Below are 24,337 nucleotides of genomic sequence, written 5' to 3'. Positions count from 1 at the left end.
TCTGGAATTTCTGTATGAGTGCAGAGCCCATTCCCAGGTAGAACACATACATCTCCTACCCTGGAAAAACACCAGTCCAACATGGGAAGAGATCAGACTTTCTCCCACAATGCTGAGGGAGAGTTGCTATTGGAATAAATCCTTTGCTGCAGCCCTCAGCAGGGATGGTAGCAATGGTCACTGACATTGTTATCTTGAGATACAATGAGGACAGGAAAGGACGTCTGTAACTTCATGGATGAGGGTTGATGTGAATCCTAGAAATCCAGATTATTTTGCCATATTCTTACCAGTGTCAGAGATGTAGACTTGTCAAATTATATAATGTCTTAAATACATTTGTAAAGATAAATGTTATTTTTTTTTTCAGAAACAGCACAATCTAAAGTAAACCAATGATTTTTATCTCTGATTATACTTTAGAATTACCTGCAGAATGTTTTTGTAAATATTGATGTCTAGGCTGAATATGGGCCAAGCCATTGTTACTTTTTAAACCTGTCCATGTGAATCTGATGTGTAGTCAGGTTTGGAAACCACTGGCTTAAATCCATGGTGAGGAAATGGCAGATTCTTAATTGACTCAGATTCTTTTTTTATTTTAACTTTAATTTTATTGACAACTTCCGTAATATGGACAATAAACCATGATAATTCCCTCCCCTCCCCCACATGCCCCTTCACAAAGTCACTCTCCATCATATCCTCTCCCCCTCTCAATTAGTCTTTTTTATTTTTTGATGTCATCCTCTTTTCCTCCTATTATGAAGATCTACAAGATCTTGTGTAAGCAGTACCAGGCACTGCAAGGTCATGGATATCCATGCCATTTCCGTGTCATTTTGTGTCTTGAAGAGTGCATTGTAAGCAGTCCTACCTACCTTTCTTTTGGCTCTTATTTTACTTATTTATTTACTTATTTATTTAATTTGAGAGAGACAGACAGACAGACACAGAGAAGTAATGGGTACACCAGGGGTGCTGGCCACTGCAAACTAACTCAAGATGCACATCCCCCTTGTGTATCTGGCTTTCATGGATACTGGAGAATTGAACTGGGGTCCTTGGGTTTTGTAGGCAAGCACCTTAACCGCTAAGCCATCTCTCCAGCCCTGGCTCTTACATTCTTTCTGCTATCTCTTCAGGATTGGGCCCTGAGCCTTGGAAGGGGTGAGGGATGTTTCAATGCTGAGCACTCCTTTAACACTTCTCAGCATTTATGGTGCCTTTTGCTGACTCACATTCTTAACTGACTGGGTCATCAGGTTTTTAATCACCCACAAAGAAAAGAGGGTTATTTATTTATTTATTTAGTGTATGGGTTTGGAGGTTGGGGGCACAGCGCTGGCGAGGGTCCTTTCAGCCCACCCCATCATGACAGGAAGCAGTGGTGGAAGTGACTGAGAGAACACGTGATCATGTGACATGACAAGGCAGGAGGCCAGAGGGAGTCCCAGGGGTCATGATCCAGCATTTCCAGTGCCCCAAGGACCTTGACTAGGTCCCACCTCATCAACTTTCCATCATCTGTCTCAACACCATCATCCTGAAGATCAAGTTTCTTGTTCAAGAGCCCCTGAGGACAAATCACACCCAAACCATAGCCCAGTGCATGGATCACCATTCTCTCAAGACACTCCCTTCATTACCATGGCAAAGAATTGGTCTCAAAAGCTCTCATTCAGCCATCCTCCTCGGTGCAGTAGGTGCAAGGACGGGAAGGAGGGAATGTGTATACTCTTCACTTAGTCATTAATGATTCTAGCTTACCTAGTAATTCAAACATGAACTCAAGCTTTTTTTTTTTTTTTTTTTTTTTTCTGAGATAGGGCCTCACTCTAACTCAGGCTGACCTGGAATTTACTATGTATTCTCAGGGTGGCCTTGAATTCACGGTGATTCTCCTACCTCTGCCTGCTGAGTACTGGGATTAAAGGTGTGCACCATCACGCCAGGCTGAACCCAGACTTTTAACTGCTATAAGTTAGCACAGGTAATCAATTTGAATTTTATTATTCTTCCTTTGTTTTATCCCTCTTATAGGTCCTAATTGACAAAATTACAAAGAGAACTGATAGAAGAGAATAGAAAGAAATCCTGAACACTTGGTTAATCCACTTGGAACCACTGTCATGATTACAAGTAACTTCCTCCTTCATCTGTCCTTGGCTGAACAGACACTGGGGGGAGGAAGGAGGGATTCATATTTGCCAATACTGTTCCTGGTGTGTCACTGGCCCTAACGCACCCCGATCAGAATGTTCCCTGTTCCATTATCTGCCTCTGGACATTTCTGTTGCCATCTGGTCCAGACCAATAGGGAAATTCTCCCAAGTCCTTGGCCTGGAATTTAATATTCTTCAGTGAGTTCACTGAGGTCTCCATTCCCTTCCAGGACCTGGAAAATCCAGGATCAGAGTGACCTCTTCCTGATGGAAGTTGGGTCAGGGCAGAGGATGGGGTTATTGTGATGAGACAGGATTAGAGTGGAGAGACCCTGCTAAGGAAAGAACCCAAAACAGCTGAGATGAAAAACATCTGGACAAAGAAGCTGAAGATAGGAACCCTGAGGGAAAGGAGAGAGAATGGAGCTGAACATAGGAGATATTTACTACATTCAATGATCAGATGGGCTGGAGAGATGGCTTAGTGGTTAAGGCGCTTGCTTGCAAAGCCAAAGGACCCAGGTTTGATTCCTCCAGGACTCACATAAGCCAGATGTACAAGGTGATGCATGTGTCTGGAGTTGCAGTGGCTGGAGATCCTGGTGCACCCATTCTCTCTCTCTCTCTCTTTCTCTTAAATAAATAAATAAAAATAAATTTTTAAAAATTGGATTGGAAATCTAGTTGTTGGATTGATGATTCAGTGGTTAATGCACTTGCCAGCAAATCCTAATGTCCTGGGTTTGAGTCCCCAACACCCATACAAAGCCACACAGAATGTCATATGCATCTGGAGTTTGTTTGCAGGGGGGTGGATGTCCTGCCACACCCATTCTCTCTCTCGCTCTCCAATAAATAAATAAAAATAAATTTAAAAAAATTGGAAATCTAGTTGTTGGATCAATGGCTCAGTGGCTAAGGCACTTGCCTGCAAAGCTTAATGACCCGGGTTTGATTCCCCAGTGCCCACATAAAGCCAGATGGATGCACAGACTGTTACATGCATCTGGAGTTTGCTTGCTGTGGCAAGAGGCCCTAGCATGCCTGTGTTCATTCTTTCTCTCCTTGGAAACAAATTGAATAATAAATAATTTTTATAAGTATTGGAGATCTAAACATGGTGGCACACGCTTGTAATCCCAGCACTCAGGAGGTTACTAAGGCAAGAGGGTCACCAAGAGTTCAAGGTCAGCCTGGGTTGTATGGTAGAGTACCCAACTAGTCAGAGCCGCATAACAAGACCCTGTCTGAAAAGAGGTAAGCAAACTTCTTCAAAAATAAATAATTAGATCCCTTCTTGAACAATGGGTACCACACCAGAGGACACTGGGCCAGCAGGGGACAGACCACTCACTGCCAAAGACCTGAGGGTTTGCTCTGAAGACTTGGGTTACCATGAACTGTTAACAGAATCTCTGAAAACTGACTTCATTTCCAGGAAAAGAATGATGAAAACTTTCCTATCAGTGACAATTGAGGTATAAACACCAAAAACAGATTCATATTTGTGGAGGCAAACCCAAGTGTTTTGCTTCCCATGAACAATTTAAACAAAACACCAAAATAAATACGTTCAGTTTGGAATGTAATCTGTTTCAGTTTCCTAAATGTTTTGAAATGGTTTGTGAGATACGTAGCCCAGCCTAAAGTGTGTCTGACTAGTTCTTAATTATTAAAATTTGGGGTAAATTATTTTGTTCGTTCTGGTTTTTCGAGGTAGGGTCTCAGCTCAGGCTGACCTAGAATTTACTATGTAGTCTCAGGGGTGGCCTCAAACTCTCAGTGATCCTCCTACCTCTGCTTCCCGAGTGCTGGGATTAAAGGAGTGCACCACCACACCCGGCTAAAATTTGGGGTAAATTTGAAGAAAATTGCATCATGTATTTCTGATTCATTTGCATCCAACTAATCAAAATGATATTTACATGCTACTATATTTCAATAAAAAATCTTTACAGAATCAAAAGCCAGGATGTCCTACTTTACAAAGTAAACACATGTAAACCCTCAGCTGTTCTCATTCAGTGTGATTTGCCTTCACCAAAGAGATTGGATGGATTCTAGACTAGTCAAAATCCAACCATTCCCGATCACACTTACTCCATCAGGCACTAAAAGCCCCACAGTGTGCCGAAAGAAGTAGTTTTAAAAACCTGTATACAAAACCTTGCTCATATCAAACTGGGAAAGAAATGTTGAAAGCATGTAACATGTCTTTGTGTTATAACTTCGATCTTGATTTCTCATGGGATTCGCCAGCACAAGGCCAGCTTTATAATTTTGCTGGGACTCCAATATCTTGAGAAGAGGATAGTCCCAGCTGCGTCTTTCTCCTTGGCATCTGCTTGGGGAAAATTTATCCATTGACTATAGTGCCTGTGACAGCCACAATTTATTTTCCCCTAAGTTGTAGTGATCATATGAACTGCCTTGTTTCATTTAAAGAGAAAGTATATAAATGTCCTTAATGGTTTCCATAATATCTAGGTCATTAGCTTTATTTATTTGCTTTTTATTGTCCTTAGTCATTGGAAAGGATCATATGGGTAGTGCTGGTGTTGCAAATACAATTGGGTGTAGGTAAAAATCCACCATACATTATTGATTTCTTAGTCTTTTGGTCACAGCAAGAAACCCAAGAACAGAAACATTAAATTTAAATCTAAGAGGTAACAAGAAATGATGACAGAGGACCAGCCTGGCATGAAAGAAAGCTCAAGAAGAGATGACTTCATACCCTTCGTCAAGGCAATGGACACATTAATTGCTACAGTTCTTTTTCTGTTTTGTTTTGCCTTGTTTTTTCTTTTTCTATTCTATTCTTTTCTTTTCTTTTCTTTTCTTTTTTTTTTTTTTTTTTTGAGGTAGGGTCTCACTCTAGTCCAGGTTGACCTACAACTCACTATGGAGTCTCAGGGTGGCCTCAAACTCACCGGCGATCCTCCTAACTCTGCCTCCCGAGTGCTGGGATAAAAGGCGTGCGCCACCACACCCGGCCATTTTTTCTTTTTTAAAAAACAAATTATTTATTTATTTGGGAGAGAAAGAGAAAGAAAGAGGCAGATAGAAAGAGACTGGGTGTGCCAGAGCCTCTAGCCACTACAAACAAACTCCAAACACATGTGCCATCTTATGCATCTAGCCTACATGGGTACTGGGGAATCCAACCTGGGTCCTTAGGCTTTGCAGTCAAGTACCTTAACTGCTAAGCCATCTCTCCAGCCCTATTTTTGTTTTTCTTTTTCTTTTTCGAGCTAGAGTCTCACTGTAACCCAGGCTGACCTGGAATTGACATTATGTACTTGAGGATGGCCTCAAACTCACAGCAATCCTCTTACCTCAGTCTCCCAAGTGCTGGGATTAAAGGCATGTGCCACAATGCCCAACAATTGCTACAATTCTTCACCCTTCCCTATCTCCACACAGCTTGGACCTTTCTGTTAAAATCAGCTTTATTGAGTTATAATTAGCATACTATAAACCCACCTATTTTTAAATGTACAGTCTAATGAGTGATCATGTATACAGTTGCAGAACATTTCCACCACTCCATGAAGACACCCCCCCCCCCCCTGAATCTGTGTAGCCAATCTCGTTTCACTATCTCTAGCCTCTGGCAGTGACTAATCTGGTTTCTGTTACAATAGCTTTGCTTTTTCTAGGATTTCATACAAATGGAATCATACAGCATGTCATCTTCCACATCTGGCTTCTTTTTCACTTAGGATAATTCTTTTGAGATTTTCCATGCCATAGCATATGTCCGTGGTTCATTGCTTTTTGATACGGAGAAGTCTTGTATTGTAAAGGAATACCAGCGTTTATTTATCTCTTCACCAGTTGATAGATACTTGAATGGTTTTCAGCTTTTAGCTACTGTAAATGATATTGCTATAAACACTCATGTACATATCTTTGTGTGGACACATGTTTTTATTTCCTTTGTGTAAACATCTCAGAATGGAACTACTGGGTCATAGGATATGCTTATATTTAATGTTACGAAACATCACCAAGCTGTTTCCCAGAGGATCGCGCCATATTTTCAGGTCCCCTCAGGAATATAGGAGAGTTCTAGGTGCTCCACATCTTCACCAACACGAAAGCATTTTGACACAAAAAGCATTTTGAGCCCAAGTCATTCTGGTGCACATAGTGATACAGGCCTGCATTTTGATTTTCATTCCTAATGATGCACAATGCTGAGCATTTTTTCATCCTTATTTTCCATCTGTATATCTTCCTTGGGGAACTGGCTGCTGAAATCTCTTACCCATTTGTTTTTCATTTATTACAGAGTTAGAGTCATTTATGTACTGTAACCATAAGTCTTTCACAATATATGTTGGTTACATTTTCTTCAAGTCTGCATATAGTGCTGTTTGAGGGTTCTATACTTTCACTAATTTTATGTTTGCTTGTTCTAACAGTTTGCAGAGAGATGAATATTGAAATTTCCCAATGCAACATATTTTTCCTTTTAGCTGTATTACATTATTCTGAATCTTAGAATGAGGTTAGGTTTACAGAATAGTTACAAAGATAGTACAGACAGCTCTAGCTTAAATGAGATCAGGTTTCCCTGGCTGTTAACATCTTTTATTTGTCATACTAAGGAACCAACTTCTTTAAAAAATATTCTATTTATTTGAGAGAAGGAGAGAGGCAGATTGAGAGAGAGGCCTCTAGGCACTGCAAATGAACTGCAGATGCGTATGCCACCTTGTGCATCTGGATTTATGTGGGTACTGGGGAATTGAACCTGGGTCCTTTGGCTTTGCAGGCAAGCACCTTCACCACTGTGCCATCTCTCCAACCCAACAAGCAACATTCTAAACTGGGTTGTTGGTGCATGCTTATAGCCCTATCACTTGGGAGGTGAAGGCAGGAGGATCAGAAAGTCAAAGTCATCCTCAGCTACATAGAGTTCAAGGCCAGCCTGGGCTAAAGGAGAACCTGTCTCTAAAAGTAAAAATTAAAAAATAAAAGGAATCAAAACAAGTATGTCACTCTTAACCTGATGTTACTGTTTATTACATTTCATGAACTGTTTCCTGTCATCCCTTTCCTGTTCCATGACCCAACCCTAACCGTGTCTCCCGAATCTCTTCTGGTCTCCAACAACCTCCGACTTCCCTTATTTTCTTTTTCTGTTTTTCTTTTTAAAGATATTTTAGCATCTGGAGGTTAAGGCATTTTTCTACAAAGCCAAAGGACCCAGGTTCAATTCCCAGGACCCATGTAAGCCAGAGGCACAAGCGGGCGCACACGTCTGGAGTTCGCTTGTAGTGGCTGGAGCTCTGGCATGCCCATTTTCTCTCTCTCCCTCCCTCTCTTTCTCTCTGTCAAATAAATAAACAAATAAGCATAAAAAAGATATTTTATTTATTTATTTCTGAGAGAGAAAGAGGGAGAGAGAAAATGAGTGAATGATCCAGGGCCCCTAGCCACTGCAAACAAACTCCAGACACATGTACCACTTTGCACATCTGGCTTTATATGAGCACTGGGGAATTGAACCTGGGTGGTTAGGCTTTGCAGGTAAGTGCCTTAACCACTGAGCAATCTTCACAGCCTTTTCCTTGCTTTTTATGATCGTAGTAGTCTTGAGGTGTACTGGGCAGATATTTTGTAGACTGTGCCTCAATGCAGTTTGTCTGATGTTGTTTTTCTCTTGCTTTCACAGATACCACAGGCTCAGGAAGGAAGAGACCACAAAGGCAAAGCGCCATTCTCATCCCTTCACATCAGAGGTTCATGCTACCAAAGGCATCACATGTGATTTAACCTTGATTCTCTGGCCAGGACTTTATGCTGGAAAGGTGCCTCCTTCCTCCTTGCCCACTGCACACCCATGAAAGTCACTAAGCATAGCTGCACTCAAGAGGAAGGTAAAATATATGTTACATAGAATTCTTCTGTAAGGAAAATTCATTTCTTCTTAGTTAACTTTGTACTTGTGTATAGTTGTTTTGTATCTATGTTGCTTTATGAGATATATTTTACAGTTTGGGGCATAGTCCAATGTTACATTATTTTGTTGCTAAAACCCTTCCAACTTTGGCCAAGAAGAATGTTTTCATCATGGTGCTAATTGTTCCAGCTCTGTTTCAGGTATTGTTTGAAGTTCTTATTACGCATATGCATGTTTAGAATGATTACATCCTGCTGATAAAGCTTCTCCTCTCACATTAAAAATGTCCTCTTTTATGGGCTGGAGAGATTGCTTGGAGTTAAGCGCTTGCCTGTGAAGCCTAAGGACTTTGGTTAGAGGCTCGATTCCCCAGGACCCACATTAGCCAGATGCACAAGGGGGTGCACACATCTGGAGTTCATTTGCAGTGGCTTGAGGCCCTGGCACACCCATTTTCACTCTCTATCTGCCCCTTTCTCTCTGTGTTGCTCTCCAATAAATATAAATTAAAAATAAATAAATAAAAATTTAAAAGTCCTCTTATGGAAATATGACCAATTTATAGTATGTTCATGTATTAAAATTCTCAATGAAATTATTAAAAAATAATAATGTCAGAAGCCAGGCTTGGTGGTGCACGCCTTTAATCCCAGCGCTCGGGAGGCAGAGGTAGGAGGATTGCCATGAGTTCAAGGCCACCCTGAGATGACAGAGTTAATTCCAGGTCAGCCTGGACCAGAGTGAGACCCTACCTCAAAAAAACCAAAAATAATAATAATAATGTCCCCTTTTAAGAAAATCTTCACTGGTATACTTCTGGCAGAGGACTAATATCAAGAACATACAAATAACTAAATAATAAGAACCCAAACAATAAATGGGTCATTGAAATGAACAGACAGATCTGAAAAAGATGAAACACAACTGAATAATATACATATGAAAAAATGCTTACCATCAGTAGCCATAATAGGAAAGCAAATTAAAATCACACTCAGGGCTGGAGAGATGGCTTCATGATTAAGGTGTTTGCCTGCAAAGTCTACAGACATAGGTTCGGTTCCCCTGGACCTATATAAGCCAGGTGCACAAGGTAGCACCATGCATTTTGAGTTCATTTGCAATAGCTAGAGGTCCTAGTGCACCCATTCTGTCTCTCTCTCTCTCTATCTGTCTATCTATCCATCTGCTTTTCTTTCTCCCCCTCTCTCTTTTTCAAATAAATAAATAAATAAAAATATTAAAACTATACTCCATCTCCTCTCAGTCAGAATGGCTCTCATGAAGAAACAGGTAACAACAAATGCTGGGCAGGAGACAAACAAAAGGGAACCCTCAAACACTGACAAATGTAAACCAGCCCAGCCAGCATGGAAACTTAATGAGTTCCTTAAAAGCTAAATATAGAGCTACCATATGACCCAGATAGCTAAAGGTCTCTAAGTCAATATATCACAGAGATACTTGCATATCAATGTTTATTACTGCATTATTCAGTACAGTGAAGTTAGGGAACCAACTTAGGTATCTATCAACAGTAAGCTGTAAGCTGGGCAGAGAAAACATGTGTGTGTGTGTGTGTGTGTGTGTGTGTGTGTGTAATGAGATTTTTCAACTACCAACCATATAAAAGAACAAATGTATATAGTTTTCAGGAAAATGGATGTAACTGGAAATAATCATATTATGTGAATTAAGGCAGTCTCAGGAAGACAAATGTATGTTTTCCCTCATTTATGGATCCTAGATTTTACACCATGATATCAAATCATGTATGTACATAAGACATGAAAGTACAAGTGGACCTGTCTAGTAAGTACAGGGGATTAATGTGTAAGAAGAGACAAAAGGGAAGGGAAGGAGTAGAGGGGATATGTTCCAAGTATATATACTTGTATGAAAATGTCTTTATGAAAGCCAGTACCATGTACCTTGAATAGATGCCAATTCATGATTAATAAAAGGAAAGAAATAAATGTCCCTTTTTTGTTTCTGGTATTGTTTCTTCTGTGTGGTTCAATATACCGAGTTCATGAGACAGCTTGTTCAAAGGGCCCAGGAGGTTTCTGGATGGTCTTTTTGCCTGCTAGATGAACTGAGCTCAGTCTTATCTTGGTTATCTCAGTCTGGGGCTGGAAAGCAAGGCCTGAATCACCATCAGATCAGAGCCTGTCCAAGCAGAAATCCAGTTGGCAAGAAAGAGCTGACTTACTTAGAAATATTTTCAAATATCAATCTCGAATCTCCTCAAACCAACAGGAAATTAAAGTTCACTGCAAACTCCTATATCAAGGCTCACAAACCAGAATGAGTCAAGAATGAGATGATGAAATGTCAACACTGATTTATGAGGTTTGGTTTGGGAACTTTTTGGTTACTCCCTATGTCTCCTCTCTCTGTCTTCTCAGTTTCTTGTAAACTTTTCACAAATAATGTAAATCATGGCTGTGCCCATGATTTCCACACACATTAAAGACAAAAACCTGACATCATGTCTTTGTGTCATTCCTTCCTCCTTCCTTTTCCCCTTCATCTCTCAATTTCCCTTTTCTTTCCTTCTTGGCATTAAAAAATGCATGTATCAAATGCTCACTGTGCCTAAAGTACCATTTTAGTTACTTTTCTCATTGTTGTGACCAAATGCCTAGCTAGAAATAACTTAAGGGAGGAAGGATTTACCTTGGTTTATGGGTTGGGGAGCAATCCATCACGGCAGAGAAGTGAGGGCAGCAGGAGCCTGTCATTAGGAAGCTGAGAAGATAGGTTATTAAACCTCCAAGCTTATCCCCAGCAACATCAGATGGGCAGATGTCCAAAAGTGTCTGATTGTGATGTCAGGTGATTGAGGTTACACTCTGCCAGAGGCACAGATAGGAAAAACAAGTTTATTGTCCTTACTTTTATTTCTTTTTTTTTAAATATTTTTTGTTCATTTTTTTTTTTATTTATTTACTTGAGAGCGACAGACACAGAGAGAAAGACAGATAGAGGGAGAGAGAGAGAGAGAGAATGGGCGCGCCAGGGCTTCCAGCCTCTGCAAACGAACTCCAGACGCGTGTGCCCCCTTGTGCATCTGGCTAACGTGGGACCTGGGGAACCGAGCCTCGAATGGGTGTCCATAGGCTTCACAGGCGAGAGCTTAACCGCTAAGCCATCTCTCCAGCCCTTACTTTTATTTCCTTGTGGTCTTAGTCAGACCAGAGCTCCAAGTCCCCACACAACTGGAATAGATGTTGATATTGGTAGCAGGTCTCTCATGAGGAGGGTTCAACTCTGAATGTGCTTAGACTCAAAACTAATGAGATCAACAACTATGGGTTTGATTCTCCACTCCAGCCCAGCTGGGACACTCATTCTTCATCTTCTCACCTGCAAGACAGCAGATACTGACACCAACCTTCTAAGGCTGCTGGAGAATTGACTGAGGTAACATTTGTAAGGTGACTATGATGCAGTAGGTGTGCTGAATGAGTATGCCAACTAAAGCCCCCTTCCACGGCTTCCCACCATCCATTCTGGGTGCAGTGATGAACACTTGAGACATATTATTTGATGTGATCCTCACATGAACCACGCAGAGCAGGATTATCTTGAAGAAACTTGGACCTAGAAAACTCAAATAGGTGATTCATTAATGGCAAAAGTTGAATTTTGTTTAATAGTAATATAACACAGTCACATGTTCTAGAGTCAAGTATACAAGTCCTTTCCCCACCTTAATCCTCTCCTTCCTTTATAGATAACTGTTTGTCCTTATCAGTTGAAAAATTGTATGCACAACCACAACATCACACACACACATATAAAAACTTCTTCCTCTACTTTGCTTTTGTTGTTTACCTTCCTGTGTGTCTCCGGAGGCCATGTCTCAGTGCCTGTATTGCAGAACACCCTCCTGTGCCCTGGTGCCATGCTTTCCTCAACTACTTCTCCACTGGTTGGCACACAGGGCTCTAGCCTTTGCTTTAAACACAGTGCTGCCATGAGTAGCTGGGTGCGTACCTCTTTTTATATGTTTCCAGTGTATTTTGGCATAGATCTCTGAAAGCCCGACTGCTAGGTCAACAAAGAAACACAGATGTGTTTGCTAGACCTTTTGAATGCCCCTTTTGCAGAAGTTATTGCGTTTTGAACTTCCCTAGAAAAGTGTCTATGTCCTCACAGTTTTTTTTCAAAAAAAAAAAAAAAAAAAGAACAACTATGTTTTCAAACTTGAAGATTTCTGCCCAGCATATTATTTGAAATAACTTTTCCCTTTTTTTCTTGGTCAATAAGTTTATTGTCCTTATGAAAACAAAAATCTTCATAGAAAATTGCTTCAGCTCTCAGCAGCCCGTTTCTGATCTCTGAGGAAGCTTGCCTTATTTTGAGCAACCCGATCTTTCTTCTGGGCAGGGGACATTTTGGGACGATTCCACTTCTTAACTTCTCTCTTGGGTTTCTTCTCATAGACTGGATTCTCTCATATAGCAGCCTGGGCTTTCTTACACATCTCCTTCGTCACATCTGGAGTGATGTTGTTCTTTATGTACTAACAGAATTGTTTATTGTATGCATCTTCATCTTTTTCTATCAGGTAATGCATATAATCTGCAACATTCTGACCCAGGATGTGCTTCCAGTACACTTCTGCATTGAACTCCTCTCTCTCTCTCTCTCTCCTCTCTCTCTCTCTATCACACACACACCAAAAAGAAATAGAAAGAGAGAAGGACTTAGGTTGGGCAGGAGGGTATGAAGGCAGTGGGAGGCCTAGGACAAGGGCCTGTTTTGCTGGCCCTCGGGCATCACTGTGTCTCCTAACAGAGCGGTGTGGGCCACGGCTAGGGACTGGTCTCCAGCCATTCTAATCTAGGTGGTGTGCAGCAGAGCCCTTTCATTTTTCTTTTTTGGTTTTTCGAGGTGGGGTTTCGCTCTAGCCCAGGCTGACCTGGAATCTACTATGTAGTCTCAGGCTAGCCTTGAACTCATGGCGATCCTCCTACCTCTGCCTCACGAGTGCTGGGATTAAAGTCGTGTGCCACCATGCCCATCTCCAGCCCATATTTTTTTAATGTATAATTTTTTATTGGCCACTTCTATACTTACACACAATAAACTATGATAATTGTCTCCCCTCCCCCACTTTCCCCTTCACAACTCCACTCTCCATCATGTCCCCTCCCTCTCTCCATTAGTCTGTCTTTAAATTTGATGTCATTGTCTTTTTCTCCTATTTTGAGGGTCTTGTGTAGGTATTGCTAGGCCAGTTTCTGTCTGGACAGTTGCGTGGTAAGGGGTCGTGCCCTTCCGTTGGCTCCTACATTCTTTCCGCTACCTCTTCCGCAACGTACCCTGAGCCGTGAAGGGTGTGAAAGAGATGTTTCGCCGCTGGACACTCCTCCATCGCTTCTCAGCACTATCCCAGCCCATTTTTAAAGTTGCTGAGGTAATTGTAGTTCCGGGCTCAGGCTGGGAGCCCCTCATCTTCATCATGTCTCAAGTTCTGCTGTCTTCCTTCCTTGGAAGCTGAGATGACAATATTGAAGAAATGAGCTCCATGGTACCCAGGAGGCTAAGATAAGAGCCCCCCATGCCCCCCAGAAATCCTCTTGTCTTCACCCCTCTGTGCCTCTCAAGGCTGAACAGATTAGCGACACTTCTACTCGCCACAGCTTGAGGACTCCTGCCTTTGATGTTGTTTTTAGGTGCTTCATGTGCCATTAACATCTCAGCCATTGCTGACCTTTAGTCTTTATGGTATCAAGAGCCAAAAGTGCACTCACACTGGGAATAGCTGGGAAGCATCTTAATAAAGACCCAGCCTTTCCCAGCTAAACCGCGTGAATCATTTCCTCTGGTTAAACTGCCTGACACAAACCCAGAGGGGGTGCTTGCTTGCTATTTTTTTTTTCCTTTTTCTGTAATTAGTGAGACTCCATGAGGAAAGGCAGGTAATGTGTCTTCCAAGCTTGTTCCCCATGGGGTTGAACCCATCTGGGAACGGAGATGAGAGGAAAGTATGTAGTTCTCTCTCCTCATGTCCAATAATAGACCCGCCTGTTGACAGCTGATGGGTCTGGTTCAGACATTGTAGCTTGGGCTGGGGTTTGGACTCCCTCAAACAATCCACACATAGGGAAAGGAAAACACCCATGTGATTTTGACACTTTCCCCATGTTCCTTTTCCATTATTATTGTTAGAAATTCCAGAAAGAAAAACACTGAATTAAAGCATTACGCACATCCTCTCTGGGAGAAAATTGAGTGTGTGGACTCTTGGGTTTATCAAAACAGTTCTTGTATACCAAGTTTCTTGGTAACCCAGGAGGAACCAGAAAGATCCCAGGCCTGCCTTTCTCTGGAGATAAGATGGAGTCAATGCATTAGTTTGGAATCAACACTCTAGCTTTGTGTGAATTACCTTGTTCAGCTGTCATGCCATCATAAAAACGCAGGCTGTCTGAGTACAAGGTAAAAAGAGTTGGGTTGGCAACTGGGTCCTGGTGGAAAGGAATGACTGAAGAGAGTTTATGGAAGGATGGTTTGCAGAGAAGTGGATAAACACTAGGGTTGAGGAAGCATCCTGGGGCTTTAATGACATCACTGTGGCCTCCCATCCCCAGTCCTGGAAGGACCAGAGGAGAACGTGGTTTTGGGGATCTGACGGAGACCTTTCCTTGTGGGAACTGAGGTCTATAGTAGAGAGCAGCCACTAAGAACCCACAGCCCAGCAGGGAGGTACAGGGACATAATGCCCTGGCTCCCTCTGTCCTCTTGTTTGGCCTCCCTTTGGCTGAACCCAGCACGAAATCAGAGGGCAGGAGAACCCAGCATGCAGTCAGTAGACGTTAGCATCCCAGCGTACAGAACACGGTGGAAAAAAGGCGACAACGAGTGTAGGGAGCCAAGGGAGAATGTACCCCCACCCCAAATAACAAATCCCCAAATATCACTTGGTCAACCACAAAGGCGTGTACATAGTCCGGTAGAATACTGCGAATACTTTACGATTGCTGTTGGAACTATTGGAGTTAGAAAAGTCTTCAGCCATTAGGTATCTGAGGCTAAGCAAATGGATCAATTTAGCCATGGCCTGGTCCTGAGCCCTCCCCCCACAGGCTACCTTCCACATTTGGTGTCTTGGCCCCACTGGAAATTCCAACAGCATCAGCTCCAGTCACTCGGCTCGCTTGCTGTTCTCTTCCACCTCGGCTCCTGCAGGGTGGAATGTCAGGGCAGTGGCAGGGAGCCTGCTCACCGAGAGGTTGGCTGATTGCTTTAGAAACCCAGCCCTTTCTTGGAATTTAATAAAAACCACCCCCCAGACACAGGGTGGAGGGGGGTGCACTGGCACTTTAAATGATGCTTTTCTTCAAGGGGGAAAAAAATCTGTGCAACCAAGAGAAAGAATCTAGTTTCTCAAAGATGGAAGAAAAAAATGTTTTTAATTTACAACTTTGCTAATTTCATCCCCCTCGCCGCGCCCCACATGGAATTCTTTGATGGCTATCATTGCCCAGGGAGGGAGGGGACTTCAAATGCTTTAGCCTGAGATCTGGCTTCGACTTTCCCTACAGAGCTTTCCTGACACGTGTTCTGGTTACCCTTCTTCCACCAAGCTGGATGACATGAGGACGTTTTCTGGGCAGTTTCAGTTCTTTTACGCTGTAGGCCAGCGGTTCCCTACACAAGGCGTCCTTGTTCCTCAGCGAACACTCGCTAGGATCAGCAGACTTCATGTTAATACTTTATTTATTTATTTGAGAGAAAGAGGCACATAGAGGACGAGAGAATGGACACTTCAGCACCTCCAGCCACTGCAAACAAACTCCAGACACATGTGCCACCTTGTGCATTGGGCTTACGTAGGTACTGGGGAATTGAACCTGGGTCCGTACACTTTGCAGGCAAGTGTCTTAATCACTATTTCATCTCTCCAGCCCTGGCATTTCTTTTGATTGCAGCGCCAGGACAGGGGGGATGACTGGCATCTATGAGTAGAGTCCAGGGTTATGGTTGAGCATTCTATAATGCGCAGAGCACCCCAACAACAAAGTCATGTAACCTCAAATGCTACAGTGTCCTGTTTGTGACTATTGCCCAATTATCTTTCTCCTCCTTACATGGGAAGCATATCCACTCTTTAATGCCAAAACGTGTGCTGCATTCCACCCCCCAGTGCAGTGGCTACTTACCACATGTGGTTTTCAAGCACATGAAATGCTGGCAGTCCAAGCTCAGATGTGTTGTGTCAAATACTAGTCAGGTTTCTAAGTGTTAGTATGAAAAATGAAATGGTAAGTGTTCATTAATATTTTTTTTACAAGCAGGTTGGAGAGATGACTTAGTGGTGGTTAAGACACTTGCCTGCAAGGCCTAAAACCAGATTCAATTCCCCAGGACCCACATAAGCCAGATGCACAAGGTAACATATACATCTGGAGTTCATTTGCAGTGGCTAGAGGCCCTGGTGTACCCATTCTCTGTCTCTCTCTCTCTCTCTCTCTCTCTCTCTGTGTGTGTGTGTGTGTGTGTGTGTGTGTGTTTCTCAAGCAAATGATAACTAAATAAAAAATTTTAAAATATTTTAAAAATAATTTTTACCTGGATTCCATGGTGAAATAATAATATTTTGATCATTCTGGATTAAATAAAGTATATTATTATAATTAAGTTTACCTGTTTCTTCCTAGTTTATTAATGTGGCCACTAAAAAAATTAACTATATATGTGTTAGAAATATATTTCTGTGAACACTAGCCCAGACCAGGGACTGGCAAAGTTTTGTACAAGGCCAGGCATGTTTTTTTTTTTAATTTATTTATTTATTTATTTGAGAGCGACAGACACAGACAGAAAGACAGATAGAGGGAGAGAGAGAGAATGGGCGCGCCAGGGCTTCCAGCCTCTGCAAATGAACTCCAGACGTGTGCGCCCCCTTGTGCATCTGGCTAACGTGGGACCTGGGGAACTGAGCCTCGAACCGGGGTCCTCAGGCTTCACAGGCAAGCGCTTAACCGCTAAGCCATCTCTCCAGCCCCAGGCATGTTTTAAGATACGCAGCCTGCCGCATCTTTCAGCCTCCTTCACTGTCTTTGTCTCAGTCCCCTCCTCTTCCTCTGTTGTCACCTTTCTTATGCATATGTGTGTATGAGCGTTCATGTGGGTACAGGTGAGCAGACACATGTGCAAAAGTATATGGAGGCCACAGGACAACCTCAGGTGTCCTTCCTCAGAAACGTCCTCAGCAGTGCTGTCCATCTTTTGGGCGAGACAGGGTGTCTCATTGACCCAGAGCTCACCAAGGACACCTCAACTAGACTAGCTAGCCAGTGACACCCAGGGATCCTCCGGTCTCTGCCTCCTCATTACCAGGATTATAGGCACTGGACATCAAGCCCAGCATTTTTGGTTTGTTCTGGGGATCAAATTCAGGTCCTTATGCCTATGAGGTAAGTACTTTACTGACTGAACTCTCTCTCCCCAGCCCTGTAACCACCTTTTCAAAAGTATAGATCTTTTGGGGATCTTTTTTAAAATATAAAGACCATTCTTTTCAAGGTTATGACTATATGTTAGCTATATAAGATGATGGTTTCATCATGATATTTTCATAATGCACACTTGTACTTGGCTCACACTCACCCTGCCATGGCCTTGCCTTGTCTCTCCTCCAGCTGGTCCCCTTTCTCTGGCTAAGAAATACGCCTTGGCTGCAGGCATAGCCTGTGGCTATATCTGGTGGATCCAGAAGGCATGTGGGACTCAGGATCAGTCCTTCTTGTCCTTTGTGGGGGGTTCTTGGACAGCTCCATGTCCTCTCTTCCATAAATTCTGGTCTTCATATCTCAGCCCTCTCGAAGTCCTGGTCCCCAAATGTGGATCGTGGGTGGTGAAGGTTAGCGCAGCATGCTGAACTGAGGAGCCCTGGCCCACAGCTAGGTCTTGACCTTGCCCTCTATGACCTATGTCCTTCCATCTTCCTTGTCTCTAAGCGGAGCAAATGATGGACCCTATCTCAGAGTGAGTGGAAGGGTTCCCACTTCAAACAGACAAGCGGAACATTCGGCTCCTTGCTCCAAACGTCCCCCCCATCATTACTACTGTCGATGTTCTGTGATTAATTACAAGTATGCAAACTCCTTGAGTCATAGAGACAAGAAAAAGACAAACATTCTGATTTTCCATGTTGTTAATTATTATTTTTTAAACTCAAGATTTATTGAGTTACATTATAAAATTGATAGAATTATGCGCACTACTTCCAAATAGTTGCTTGTTTTTCCAGGGAGTTATATCCCATCCATGCATAAGTGTGTATATGTTGGCAGCTCAAAATTAACAGAGCATGTTTTCAAGTTCTAAATTCCTTTCAAATGGGAACGAAGTGTTCTCCTGACCCTTCCTACACTCCATATTACTGCCGACATCTGCAACTAATTGGTGATCTATAAGTCAAAACTGTGACCAATGCAAAAAACCTTTAGCAAAGCCTGCCTGGGCTTGGCTGACCCTCCTTAATATATTTCAGATTAGACAAAAAAAAAAAAAAAGCCACCTTTTAACTGTCCAACCAAGTACCAAACAGTAGCAGTAAGTATTTATCAAACATCAAATAATAACATGATCAGATAACATGCTTACCAGTGAAAATCTAATTTAGGGCTTTAAAATTTTTCATTTGAATTTTTTAAGCCCAGACATTTTTGGAGAGGTATAGAAAAATACGTTGGCAGCAATGCAATTTGATTGATTAAAGCAACTCTTTGTGTTTGCAAAATCAAATTATGACCATCTGAATATCTTTGTAGTAAATGAATGGCACTTCATGAAACGATAAGAAAATCCAATTTAGTATTTGGGTAAGGAAGTTGTGCTTTGGAACAACAGACCTGAGCTATGACCAAGTTTTGTCATTTACCAGTTGCATCAAACTGGGCGATTTACTCAGTTTCCTCAACCTCTTCCCTCACCCATGAAATGGGAACAGAGTCCCTCCTCTTCTTGTGCAAATTAAAAGTGATAGCCTCCAGAGAGAAGCGTATGACACACTGCAAACCAAGTGTTTCACACACTGCTTGACAAAATGATACAGAATGTATCATCTAGACCCTCCTCAGTATTGTTTATGTAGTAAAGTCAGCAGACTTTATAGCTTGTATTTACTATCTGGCCTCCTCTTCACTCTTCCGAATAGTTAAATAAATCCGCTTTGCTCACTTTCAAACCAGCCACACAGAATTGCAATGTAAGAAGTAGTATGTTGCTAACCACCATTAGGGCTCAGACCACACAATCTTTTCCTTCTGCCCAGCGCCTTAGTTGTGGTGCGCTCCCCACTGCCAGCCCCTGTGCCCTGCAGGTGAACTTCAGAAGCCTTCTCTCAAGAGGATGATTGCTTATCTCTCCGAGATGCCTCCAGGTCAGTGCCTGCCAACATCTTTTGTCTGGCCAACCCAAACATATCCTTCAAGAGTGGAAAATGTCAGTTGATTTTAGTTATTATTTAGCTTTCTGTTTTGTTGCTATGTACTCAATAAATTATTCTTTCAAAAATGGTAAAAACCTACCCGGCCATTTTCCCCAGAATAGTAAAATTAAAGAAATGGAAATTTCATTTCTAAAATTATAATTTTGTCTATTTCTAATCCACCTGATTTCAAAACCAGATCATATATAAAAGATTTCAATTAACAGCAGCCTTGAGAATGGTGACTGAATTTTAGATTTTTTTTTTTTTTTCCAGTGACATCTCCTGTACGACTCAGGCTCTTTGTCACTGCACACATGCATTGTCCTCTGCCCCAGATGCTACATCTTACATTAGCCTGCCAGCATACAAAATGAAGGGGCCGTTGCAAGAGCCCAGAGTCAGGGATGCAGAGGCCACCTTGACTGAAAAGGGATAAGCTCCGAGGGCTGGGCCACTAGCAAACTTTAGCCTCCCTCCATCTGAACCTATGCAGGGCGCAGAGAAGTGCGTGGTTGCGGTCCAGTTCACATTGCTGATAGAAATCACCCAACCAAGAGCAGCTTCTGGGAAAAAGAGATTTATTTTGGCTTACAGGCTCGAGGGGAAGCTCCACGATGGCACGGGAAAACGATGGATTGAGCAGAGGGTGGACATCACCCCCTGGCCAACATAAGGTGGACAACAGCAACAGGAGAGTGTGCCAAACACTGGCATGGGGAAACTGGCTATAACACCCATAAACCCGCCCCCAGCAATACACCACCTCCAGGAGGCGTTAATTCCCAAATCTCCGTCAGCTTGGAATTTAGCATTCAGAACACTTAAATTTATGGTGGACACTTGAATCAAACCACCACGTGCACCAACCACCAAATAGCCCTGAACACAATACTTTAGAGCCAAATTGAGGGGGACACTGTCTTTCCACACTGTAAGATATCAACATGCTGATCTGTCTCTCTTCCATAAGTCGCAGTAGGGAGAGCTCGTGGGGCAATCAATATCAGCCGCGACCAATTTCTCCTGCGGCCCAAGCAGGGAAGGGGAGAGTAGCTAATGACTAAGCAATTCCAAGGTGCCTAGGCAAGCTATGTGGTGCTTTATGTGATACTAATTAATTCCACAGCCTTCTTTGGAATTAGGAATTTTTATCCCCATTTTGCAGCTGAGAAAGTTGAAATTTAGAGATAAGTCCCACAGATCCTATATGACAAAGTCCAACCCAAGTCTGACTGATAGGTTCATATGTAAAATGTTTAACAGTAAGCCAAAAGCAGGTATGCTAAACCTGCCCCTATAGACAACCACTGTGGTACTGAGTCTTTTGTCTTAATTTCTATTTATCTGAGAGAGAGAGAGAGAATGGGCCATCAGCATGCCTCTAGCTACTGCAAATGAACTCCAGACTCATGTACCACTTTGTGCAGCTGGCTTACATGGATCCTGGGGAATCAAACCTGGGTCCTTTGGCTTTGCAGGCAAGCATGCCTTAACCACTAAGCCCCTGAGACTTTCTTCTAACAATAATGACAAGAGAGCGATCGAGTGTGTGTGTGTGTGTGTGTGTGTGTGTGTGTGTGTGTGTGTGTACGTATACACACACACACACACACACACTTATCTGCTCTCTGGTCACTAACTCAGAACACTGGAGTCCTCTACTCCGCTTGAATTCACCTCTAGCTGAGAGCCAGCCAGGCCGTCCATCACTTACGTGGCAGGTTTGCTCCTCTAGAGAGCCTGAGTTGACCACAACTGCCTTGGCACCATTCCACGGTGAACGAGTCACAAAACTGGCATTTGAGTTCAGAGCGGGAAAAATACCCCAAGCTTTTTTTTTTTTTTCTTTCTTTCTTTCTTTTTTTTTTTTTTTTTCCTGACAGGTGCTGGGGCCTATGAAAGGTCAGATTCCCGCTCGCAGTCACATCCTGGCTTAGCGGGCTCCAGGCACACAAAGGCCTGCCTGTCTCGCCGCAGCGCCTGCAGTGGGGACCAGGCCAGGGGCTTACGATGGCCGCCCCGTGGCTCGCTCCTGCTGATCCGCTCCTTCACGGGCATTGGCCTAAATGAAGCATTGGGAAGCCCAGCTGCCAAGGATGTGTGAAGCAGGCGCGGTGAGGAAGAATGCAGGCTTTTTGCTTCGGTGGAATTGCCCGAGATATTAACTTCCCCGCCACCCCCTCAGCAGCCCATGAATCCAGGCCCTGATGCGCGCCTGCTGGGGCTCATTTGTAGGGGCCCTGGGAAGCTTCTGCTTCATGTTCAAAGCCTTGCCCGGCTGCAAAACGGAGGGGGAGATGTGCCCCCAAGGCCCCTCCGCGAGGATGTTGGGCAATGAAGGAAGTGTGTTCTCCTCCACACTGGTGCATCCGGGCTAGCTCAGCCCAGTGGTGTTCTTGGAACAGAGGGCGCGTGTTTGAACGCACGTAGAGACATGCGTCCAACCTGGCATGTTTATTTTTGCAGGCTTTATGAAAACATTCCCGCCCGCCCGCCCCCCACCCCACACAACCCTAATGCAACATAGACCCAAGAACCCACCATCCTGGGTTTTTGAAGTTCCTCACTGGCAGCTGTAAGCGGAGGCTAGTATCTCTGACTTCTCCAAGATCCCTGCGCCCCTCACTTTACACCGCCCTGTGGTGGTGACCAGAAAGAAGCTGGAGCTTACAGTAGCTGCTGCATATGAGGCTTGGAATGCATGATCATGATTTTGTTTTCTGTTAAAAAAAAAAAAAATAGGGTCTCCGCAGGGCGTGGTGGTGCACACTCTTAATCCCAGGATTCGACAGGCTGAGGTAAGAGGACCAGGTGAGTTCCAGGCCAGCCTGGGGGCTACAGAGTGAGTTCTAGGCCAGCATAAGACCCTGCCTCAAAAAAAATATTAAAAAATAGGGTCTCATGTAACACCAGGCTTACCTCAGACCTGTTGTGTTGCCAAGGGTGACCGACAACTCCTGATCCTCTTGCCTCCATATCTCAGGAGCTGGGTTTTACAGGCATGTGTCACCATACCCAGCAATCTGGATTTTGTGATAAGAACATCAATGGAAACTTCAAAATAGCAAGCCAAGGTTATTAATAAAGTACTGAAAAATGAACAAAACCCTCTATTTATAGAATAAAAAGGATACATTTTTTTTAAAAAAATATTTTTTTCCTACTAGTTGAGAATATTACCCTGATAAGAACCTTCCTCAGAGAAATCAGTCATGAAAGGAAGCTGAGGCGCTAGTCTCTCCTCCTAGCTGTGTCTTGGAGAGTTTCTAGGTCAAACATGTCCCCAGCTTCCCAAGGTGAACGCTTGCAAGCCTGCAGGGGCCTCCTATGTCCCCAAACTGACAGCCCTGCTTTTGCTCCCTGCAGATGATGAGGTTCTACCCCACAAACCTCACTGATGGTTCAACTCAGTGAGCTTTGGCTAGTAGCTTATGTGTGAAAGGTAAGGTGTCCTCAGGGGCTGTCCCACAACCACTGGATAATTCTGTCCTCCCACCTCTCTTTGGGGAACACAAACACTCCCTGGTAAGCACATGGTTGATGGCACCCACTATGTGCATTGTGCTAAGCTATTTTCAGTAGGGTCATAGAATTTCCCCACCACTCTATGAAGCCATATGATTTGTATTTTTTATAGAAATGGGGCCTAAGGCTCAGAAAAGCTCTACAAATGCTGTGGGGCCAGAACACGAATCCATATAAATCAAATGCCAAAGACAGTAGATGGTAACCTGTTACCATGCTATTGTGCCTCTCATCCTAACTAGGGCTCCTAGGAATAAGAAATAATCCTTGGGGCCTGGTGAGATGGCTTAGCGGTTAAGGCATCTGGAAAAGCCAGAGGACCTTGGTGCAATTCCCCCGACACATGTAAGCCAGATGCACAAGGGGGCGCATGCATCTGGAGTTCATTTGCAGTGGTTGGAGGCCCTAGCATGCCTATTCTCTCAATATCTCTCTCTCTCTCTCTCTCTCTCTCTCTCTCTCTCTCTCTCCCCCTCTTTCTCTCTCAGAAATAAATAAAATTTAAAAAAATAATCCTTGGGGCTAGAAAGATGACTCAGCAGTTTAAGGCACTTGCTTGCAAAGCCTGCCAGCTGAGGTTCAATTCCCCAGTACCTACATAAAGCCAGATGCACAAAATGGCACATGTGTTTGGAGTTCATTTTCAGTGGCAAGAAGCCCTGATTCAACCATGCTTGTGCTGTCTCTTTATCGCTCCCTCTCGTAAATAAATAACAATATTTAAAAAAAAAAATCCTTAGATCTGGAGAGATGGCTCAGCAGCTAAGGCAATTGCCTGCAATGCCTAATGACCTGGGTTCGATTCCCCAGTACCCATGTAAAGCCAGATAGTACAAGGTGGCGCTGGTGTCTGGAGTTAGTTTGCAGGGGCTAAAGGCCCTGACACACATATTCTCTATCTGCCTCCTTCTCTCTCTTTCTCTTTCTCTCTCTATCTTGCACACACACATAGATAAATGAAATATCTTGTAAAAATTCATGCTGGAGTTGGGTGTGGTGGCACATGCCTTTAATCCCAGCACTCAGGAGGCAGAGGTAGGGGGATCGCTGAGAGTTTGAGGGTACCCTGAGACTACATAGTGAATTCCAGGTCAGCCTGAGCTTTTGAGTGAGACCCTACCTCGGAAAAAAAAAAATTGGGCTGGAGAGATGCCTTAACCATTAAGGCATTTGCCTGCAAAGCCAAAGGATCTTGGTTTGACTCCAGGACCCACATAAGCCATATGCACAAGGCGGGGGTCACATGCATCTGGAGTTCGTTTGCAGTAGCTAGAGCCC

The sequence above is a fragment of the Jaculus jaculus genome, chromosome 7 (assembly GCF_020740685.1).
Source record: "Jaculus jaculus isolate mJacJac1 chromosome 7, mJacJac1.mat.Y.cur, whole genome shotgun sequence".
Classification (NCBI taxonomy): Eukaryota; Metazoa; Chordata; class Mammalia; order Rodentia; family Dipodidae; genus Jaculus; species Jaculus jaculus.
This window is presented reverse-complemented; position numbering follows the sequence as displayed.